Raw genomic sequence first — 7,636 nt, forward strand, 5'->3', positions numbered from 1 at the left:
ATGCCTTGTAACTGATGAATGATCCGAGCGTGCTCCCTATTTCAATGACGATGAGTTGCTCCAGAGGCAGACGCTTCGTGAAACACAAAAGTACCCTTTGACCTGTATCACAAGAACAACGGGTCTCACCCGAGTTCTCTGTACAGGTTACTTCCAAAACACACACACACACTTTGTCCTAACTTCACTTATTCAATGTTTGACCCTCAGACAAAATGTTACATTTACGCGCACAATCAGACAAGTATTCATTCTAAATCATTGACGGGCATATTAACAACATTGAATTACTGCAGCGAAATTGACTGCATCACGTTAAATCGTATTAACAAGAAGTTATTTTACAAATACGCACCGTCTACTTAACCGTGTATGTACACCGTACTATTGTTGCGTCATTCAAAACGAGTAGGCCGTTGCATGCTGGCGTCTGGGTCAAAATGTAGCAAATTCTAAACATTACGCTACAAATAATAGATCACGGCGTTTCGATGGCAACACAAGCAATCGTCATCAGGTGGGACAAGCACAGCAGCAAGAAGAAGAAACTGCTGGAGTAGGCGCCTACTACTTCAGCAGTTTCTCTTGCTGTGGTTGTCCCACCTGATGACGATTGCTTGTGTTGTGATCTAAACGCCGTGATCTGTTGTTTCTACCCACGTGGTGACTTTACCGAAATAACTCAAGAGTGTGGATTCCTGCAGTCACGACAGCTTCGAATCAAGATTACCTACAAACAACACAACTGAGATGACGCATCAATCATCACCCCCTACTGACAGGCTCTTGTCCACATGCAGGCCGGTGCAGGGCCACCACCTTGTACCACACAGGGGCAGCTGCTACTTGGGGATGCTCTTCGAGTGTTTCAGACGAGGTACGACACGAAACTTTGAGTTGCTGAGGCGATAAAGCAAGCACCGTGTAAATGCAATTGTTATAACATAGTGAATGCTTGGGAGCTTATTGTCTCTCGCTCCTGGTTACAGATCTACCCAACCCATGGGCCCACAAAGTGTTCCAACTTCACGTTCTTGTCATTAAAGGCCCGTGACAAAGGTGCATCTATTGTAGTGACATCGTCTCTGGCTTACACATCTACCGGGTCTCCACTTGACTTTGGATTGTCTAGGAGGAAGTCCACCCACACCTCCACTTCCACAAACTGCTGGGAGTTGCCTCGCTCTGCCTCAGTCAGAATTCTCCTCCTGCTTCACGTTACCTCCATCGATGTGAAGGTCCCATTTTGGAGTTGAATCTTCATCTTCACATTTCACCTTCACTTCTTCCCTCTTCACCATCACTTCTTCACATTTCACCTCGATACCTTTAAAAGTGTCCAAGCTGGGATTTTCTTCCGGTTCGTGTTTCATGAGGGATGGGCTCATTGCGGCACTTTGACTTTCACAAGCTGATTTCAGACTGCACTCGTTGTGGATCTTCTGATGCTTCTGTGTTCTCTGGTGTGTTTTAAGAGCAGATGACTGTGAAAATGCCTTCCCACACACACTGCACTTGAAGGGTTTCTCTCCCGTGTGTGTTCTCTGGTGTGTTTTAAGAGTAGATGACTGTGAAAATGTCTTCCCACACACACTGCACCTGAAGGGTTTCTCTCCCGTGTGTGTTCTCTGGTGTGTTTTAAGAGCAGATGACTGTGAAAATGTCTTCCCACACACACTGCACCTGAAGGGTTTCTCTCCTGTGTGTGTTCTCTGGTGTGTTTTAAGAGCAGATGGCTGTGAAAATGTCTTCCCACACACACTGCACTTAAAGGGTTTCTCTCCTGTGTGTGTTCTCTGGTGGGTCTCAAGAACTGATGACCTTGCAAATGCCTTGTCACACACAGTGCACTTGAAGGATTTCTCTTCTGTGCGAGTTCTCTGGTGCTGTGTCAAATTTCCAGTCCGATCCGTGCTGTATGCACGCTGGTCACATTGTTGACTTGTCGTACCGAGCTGCTGCGCTGACTGCCTTTGCTCCATTAGACCAGCGTCAGCTGCAGACAGAAAATAATAATATCCACACCATCTACACGTCAGTAACGAGCCATGGAGGAATGAATATATACAGTCACACGTGACTTACGCGTCTATATTCATTCATATATTCATGACTAGCTGTACTACCCGGTTTCGCCCGGGACTTGGATCCACCACGTCCGGCCGCCTTTGTCTCCCCAGTGGCAATGTTCACACCACAAGTTACTCGTTTGAGGCTGAGTCGACCTAGGAGAGGCCCAGAAGCGGTTCAAATAATCGTCGCCGGTGGTGGCCGTGAGCGGGAATCGAACTCGGGTCACCGGGTTCGTAGCGCGGCGTAGCGCTGACCACTACACTACAATGCGTTACGCTTACACACACACACAGACACACAGACACACACACAGACACACACACAGACACACAAAAGATAAAACAAAGATCCCCCATGTAGCCTTAACAGACTGTAGGGGCAAGTGCTGTTAGCGAGCACCTATGAAGGCCGGAACGGTACACGAGGGGGTGGGTGGCCAGCACCACGCCCGACCGCCTTTGTCTCCCTAGTGGCGACGTTTACACACCGCACCAGATACTCATTTGAGGCTGAGTCGACCTAGGGGAGGCCCGGGACCGGTTCAGCTAATCGTCACTGGTGTTGGCCATGAGCGGGAATCGAACCCGTGTCGCCGGGTTCATAGCGCAGCGCGCTAACCGCTACACTATCGCTCCCCACAACACACAAAAAAAACACACAGACACACACACACAGACAGACACACACAGACACACACACAGACACACACACAGACACACACACAGACAACGCTAACCACTACACTACAACGCGTTACGCTTCCACGTGCGAGGGTCACGTGACAGATTTGACGTCACAGCTCACTTGCCGTGCAAAAAATCTATACATTATTGAGCTCTCCCCCCCAAAAACACAAAAGTGTATTTGTATAATGTTTGCACGGTGTACAGTCTGGAAAGTACCCACATGGCAAATTTCCAGTTTGTTGCATGTCGGGAAGTACGCTAAACATTTTGAACAGACAACACACACAATCACAACTTTGCATATTTTTATATATATGGAGGTAAACAGTAGGAGCCAATTTGTTAATCCATTGCCGGACCAGGGTCTCCCCACACCGCCCCGGGTCGTGATTTGACCATACTTCACCACGCTCGTCCGTGTGGCGGCTTGGTGGAGGAGGGTAGCGCAGACGTGGGAGCGTAGTGACATTGTACTCTACAATGGATGTTGCCCCCACCGCTCCTATGCCGCTCACCAACGTTGCACAGTCCCGCAGCCGCCTAAAACAACAACAACAACAAAGTCCCATCACAAGGGAGAAACACACAAATAGAGATTCACTTCGAGTACACTCACCACCACGTAGCTGTCAACCCACTATCAATCAGTGCCCCTACCTTATTACAGATCAATTCAGACCGTATCGGCCACCACGTGTCTTTATACATATCAACGTTCGTCCTACGAAGTCCCATCACAATGTAGAAACACAAACAGACAATATTATGTTACCAAAGCATGTTTTTTTGCCCGTATTGAAATGGCTGTACCCCGTATGGGCGTGAAAACTCAATGTCTCTGTACAAGAATACGGGGTAAACCGTACGTGTTATGATGACAGCTGTGATGCATCAAGAGATAACTTGACCCGTGGTTGTGTTACCTCGTTTAACCAATGGCTTCAAACTCGCGTGGAACAGCCCGAAACCCACAGCATGAGGACAAACACAAAGACGGGTATATCACGAGAGAAAAACCCCCTACATATTTACCAATAACACTGCCCTTAAAAGTAAATACTGTAGTGCATAATCGGGCAATGGCCCTTTTTCATAACGCCTCTGTTACCGACGATTGTATTTAAGCCTTTCTTCTTACGACTGCTGCCTGTGTATCTTACTGTGAAAACAGTTCCACAAAGCATGTATAAATGTTTATTTTCTTTGGGACAGACTAGGCCCGAGACGCCAGGGAGGGCCTGAATGGCCTGGATTGCCTACCGAGGAGGAGACGCCTTCCCCGGCGGGGAGCAACCACAGCCTGCGGTGTCACCGCCGCAACGGGGGTCACACAACACCGGATTTTTTTTCGTAAAAATTTTAAAACCAAAACACCCACTTACCGGTTCGCGTGAGTTCAATCCTGCTCAGAGTTTTAAGGGGCGAGGGGAATTGTTCGTGCAAGTTTAGGGGTGGGGGTGGGGAGTCGTTATGTTCCGAACAGTTTAGAAGCGTCCTGGGAGCCGCGCTTGAGGCGTCAGCCATTGGCACTTGGAAGCTACCACTCCCAGCCAAGGGTTGACGCTCAAACTATCAATCTTATACTTTCACTTCCATCGCATAATTTGAATCGTATTTACTCAAACAATATATGCTGAATGATCTACTGTGATAGTCACGGTCGCTCTGTCATTGTATTGCTGTTGTAGATGTATATATTTTTATATTTTAAAAAAATATTACCGCGTCTGCGACCCCCCCCCCCCTATTTAAAGCGGTAAGTTGGTTCGTTCCAAATGATGACGTTCACACAACGCGATCAAAGCTGGGAACGCTCTTGCAGAATTGTACAACATTTAACTCCGACAGTTATCGCGATATGGCGACACTACGATATTACCTAATCATATCCAACATAAGCGTATTGTACAATTTGTTTCCACACGGCACGTGCACACACTCAAAGCACTTGCAATTCAAATTACTATTTAAAGCTTTCGTGACTGCAGGGATTCATCTTCTTGGTTATTTCGGTAAAGTCACCACGTAGAATGGAAACAATAAAATAAAAAAATATTTTGATCCCCTGCTGATTTTGTACGTTTGCCCACTGACAAAGAAATGATCAGTCTATAATTTTAATGGTAGATTTATTTGAACAGTGAGAGACAGAATAACAACAAAAATCCAGAGAAACGCATGTCAAAAATGTTATAAATTGATTTGCATTTTAATGAGTGAAATGAGTATTTGACCCATCAGAAAGATTTCTGGCTCCCAGGTGTCTATGTGTACAGTGTGTGTGTGTACACTGTTTGTATACACTGTGTGTGTACACTGTGTGTGTGTACACTGTGTGTACATTGTGTATACACTGTGTGTGTACACTGTGTGTGTACACTATGTGTATACACTGTGTGTGTGTACACTGTGTGTGTACGCTGTGTGTGTGTATACTATGTGTATACACTGTGTGTGTGTACACTGCGTATGTGTACACTGTGCGTATAAATTGTGTGTGTACACTGTGTGTGTACACTGTGTGTGTGTACACTGTGTGTGTACATTGTGTGTGTACACTGTGTGTGTACATTGTGTGTGTGTACACTGTGTACAGACACTGTGTGTGTGTACACTGCGTATGTGTACACTGTGTGTGTACAGTGTGTGTACACTGCGTATGTGTACACTGTGTGTGTGTACAGTGTGTGTACACTGTGTGTGTACATTGTGTGTGTACATTGTGTGTGTGTACACTGTGTGTGTGTACACTGTATACACTGTGTGTGTGTACACTGTGTATACCCTGTGTGTCACTGTGTGTACACTGTGTGTGTGTATATATACACTGTGTGTACCCTGTGTGTGTACACTGTATGTACACCGTGTGTACACTGTGTGTGTACACTGTGTATACCCTGTGTGTGTGTACACTGTGTGTGTACACTGTGTGCGTGTACACTGTGTGTGTGTACACTTTGTGTGTGTACACTGTTTGTGTTCGCATTGAACCGAACCCCCGGCAAGGCTGTCTACTTAATGACGACAGAAAATTCACAAGAAATGTCCTTTTCAATGAAGTCTTCCAGATGTAAATTGATACAAGCTTTTAATGAAGAAATAAAAATCATCTAATTCAAAACACAACACAATTCAAAGATGTTTCATTTTAAAACTTAAAAACGGAGCATGGGGTACTTGCGTGAATGCGTCCTTCGTGTGCAAATGTTGTGACTTTCCTGGCCTGAAGGCCGTCAATGTGTTGGTCCCTTATTGGTGCACAGCGTCTCAACAACAGCAGTGGGGTTTGCTTCAACCGATAGGTACGAACATCCAGACGTTAATCAGCAAGGAGCATTTCTAGTCCCAGTTAGACAAAATCTACGTCAACACGTAAGACAAAACTACAATTCGTGTTGTAGAGAATGTACCTCCTCCTATACGTGTAACTTTCAAGTGGTATGCCTTGTAACTGATGAATGATCCGAGCGTGCTCCATATTTCAAAGACGATGAGTTGCTCCAGAAGCAGACGCTTCGTGAAACACAAAAGTACCCTTTGACCTGTATCACAAGAACAACGGGTCTCACCTGAGTTCTCTGTACAGGTTACTTCCAAAACACACACACACACACTTTGTCCTAACATCACTTATTCAATGTGTGACCCTCAGACAAAATGTTACATGCACGCGCACAATCAGACACGGTATTCATTCTAAATCATTGACGGGCATTTTAACAACATTGAATTACTGCAGCGAAATTGACTGCATCACGTTACATCGTATTAACAAGAAGCTTTTAAAAAAAGTTGCACAGTCTGCTTCACAGTGCAAAACATACTATTGTGTTATTCAAAACGAGTAGGCCATTGCATGCTGGCATCTGAGTGAAAATTTAGCAAATTCTAAACATTACCTACAAACTACACAACTGAGATGACGCATCAATCATCGCCCCCTACTGACAGGCTCTTGTCCACATGCAGGCCGGTGCAGGGCCACCACCTTGTACCACACAGGGGCAGCTGCTACTTGGGGATGCTCTTCGAGTGTTTCAGACGAGGTACGACACAAAACTCCGAGTTGCCGAGGCGATAAAGCTCTTACCCTGCAGGTTGAACCAAGGAACTGAGTGTCCATCTTCACGTTCTTGTCATTAAAGGCCTGTGACAAAGGTGCATCTATTGGAGCGACATCATCTCAAGCTTACACATCTACCGGGTCTCCACTTGACTTTGTATTGTCTAGGAAGTCCACCCACACCTCCACTTCCACAAACTGCTGGGAGTTGCCTCGCTCTGCCTCACAGAATTCACCTCCTGCTTCACGTTGCCTCCATCGATATGAAGATCCCATTTTGGAGTTGAATCTTCATCTTCACATTTTACCTTCACTTCTTCGCTCTTCACCATCACCTCTTCACATTTCACCTCGATACCTTTAAGTGTCAAAGCTGGGATTTTCCTCCGATTCTTGTTTCATGAGGGATGGGCTCATTGCGGCACTTTGACTTTCACAAGCTGATTTCAGACTCCACTCCTTGCAGATCTTCCGATGCTTCTGTGTTCTCTGGTGTACTTGAAGATTTGATGAAGTTGCAAACATCTGCCTGCACAGAGTACACTTGAAGGGTTTCTCTCCCGTGTGTGTTCTCTGGTGTACTATAAGAGCAGCTGACTGTGCAAACGCCTTCCCGCACACACTGCACTTGAAGGGTTTCTCTCCCGTGTGTGTTCTCTGGTGTGTTACAAGAGCAACCGACTGCGAAAATGCCTTCACACACACACTGCACTTGAAGGGTTTCTCTCCCGTGTGAGTTCTCTGGTGTGTTACAAGAGCAGATGACTGTGAAAATGCCTTCACACACACACTGCACTTGAAGGGTTTATCTCCC

At 46.0% G+C, this 7,636-nt stretch overlaps 1 long non-coding RNA gene across 2 annotated transcripts; it reads right to left on the reverse strand.

Moving 5' to 3' along the window:
* Nucleotides 1–1,683: 1,683 nt before the first annotated feature.
* LOC142915617 (uncharacterized) lies at nt 1,684–4,311 on the reverse strand. 2 transcript variants are annotated; one of them, XR_012936027.1, is made up of 3 exons: nt 4,142–4,311; nt 3,166–3,299; nt 1,684–1,996 (listed from the first exon to the last, which is right to left on the reverse strand). It is a non-coding gene; the product is annotated as an uncharacterized LOC142915617 (long non-coding RNA). The 2 variants fall into 2 exon arrangements; XR_012936028.1 differs by having other exon boundaries at nt 3,161–3,299.
* Between the last annotated feature and the right edge of the window lie 3,325 nt (nt 4,312–7,636).

Source organism: Petromyzon marinus, unplaced genomic scaffold (assembly GCF_048934315.1).
Source record: "Petromyzon marinus isolate PM22_M1 ecotype Great Lakes invasive population unplaced genomic scaffold, UKy_Petmar_22M1.pri1.0 PM_G_Scaffold_33, whole genome shotgun sequence".
Taxonomy (NCBI): Eukaryota; Metazoa; Chordata; class Hyperoartia; order Petromyzontiformes; family Petromyzontidae; genus Petromyzon; species Petromyzon marinus.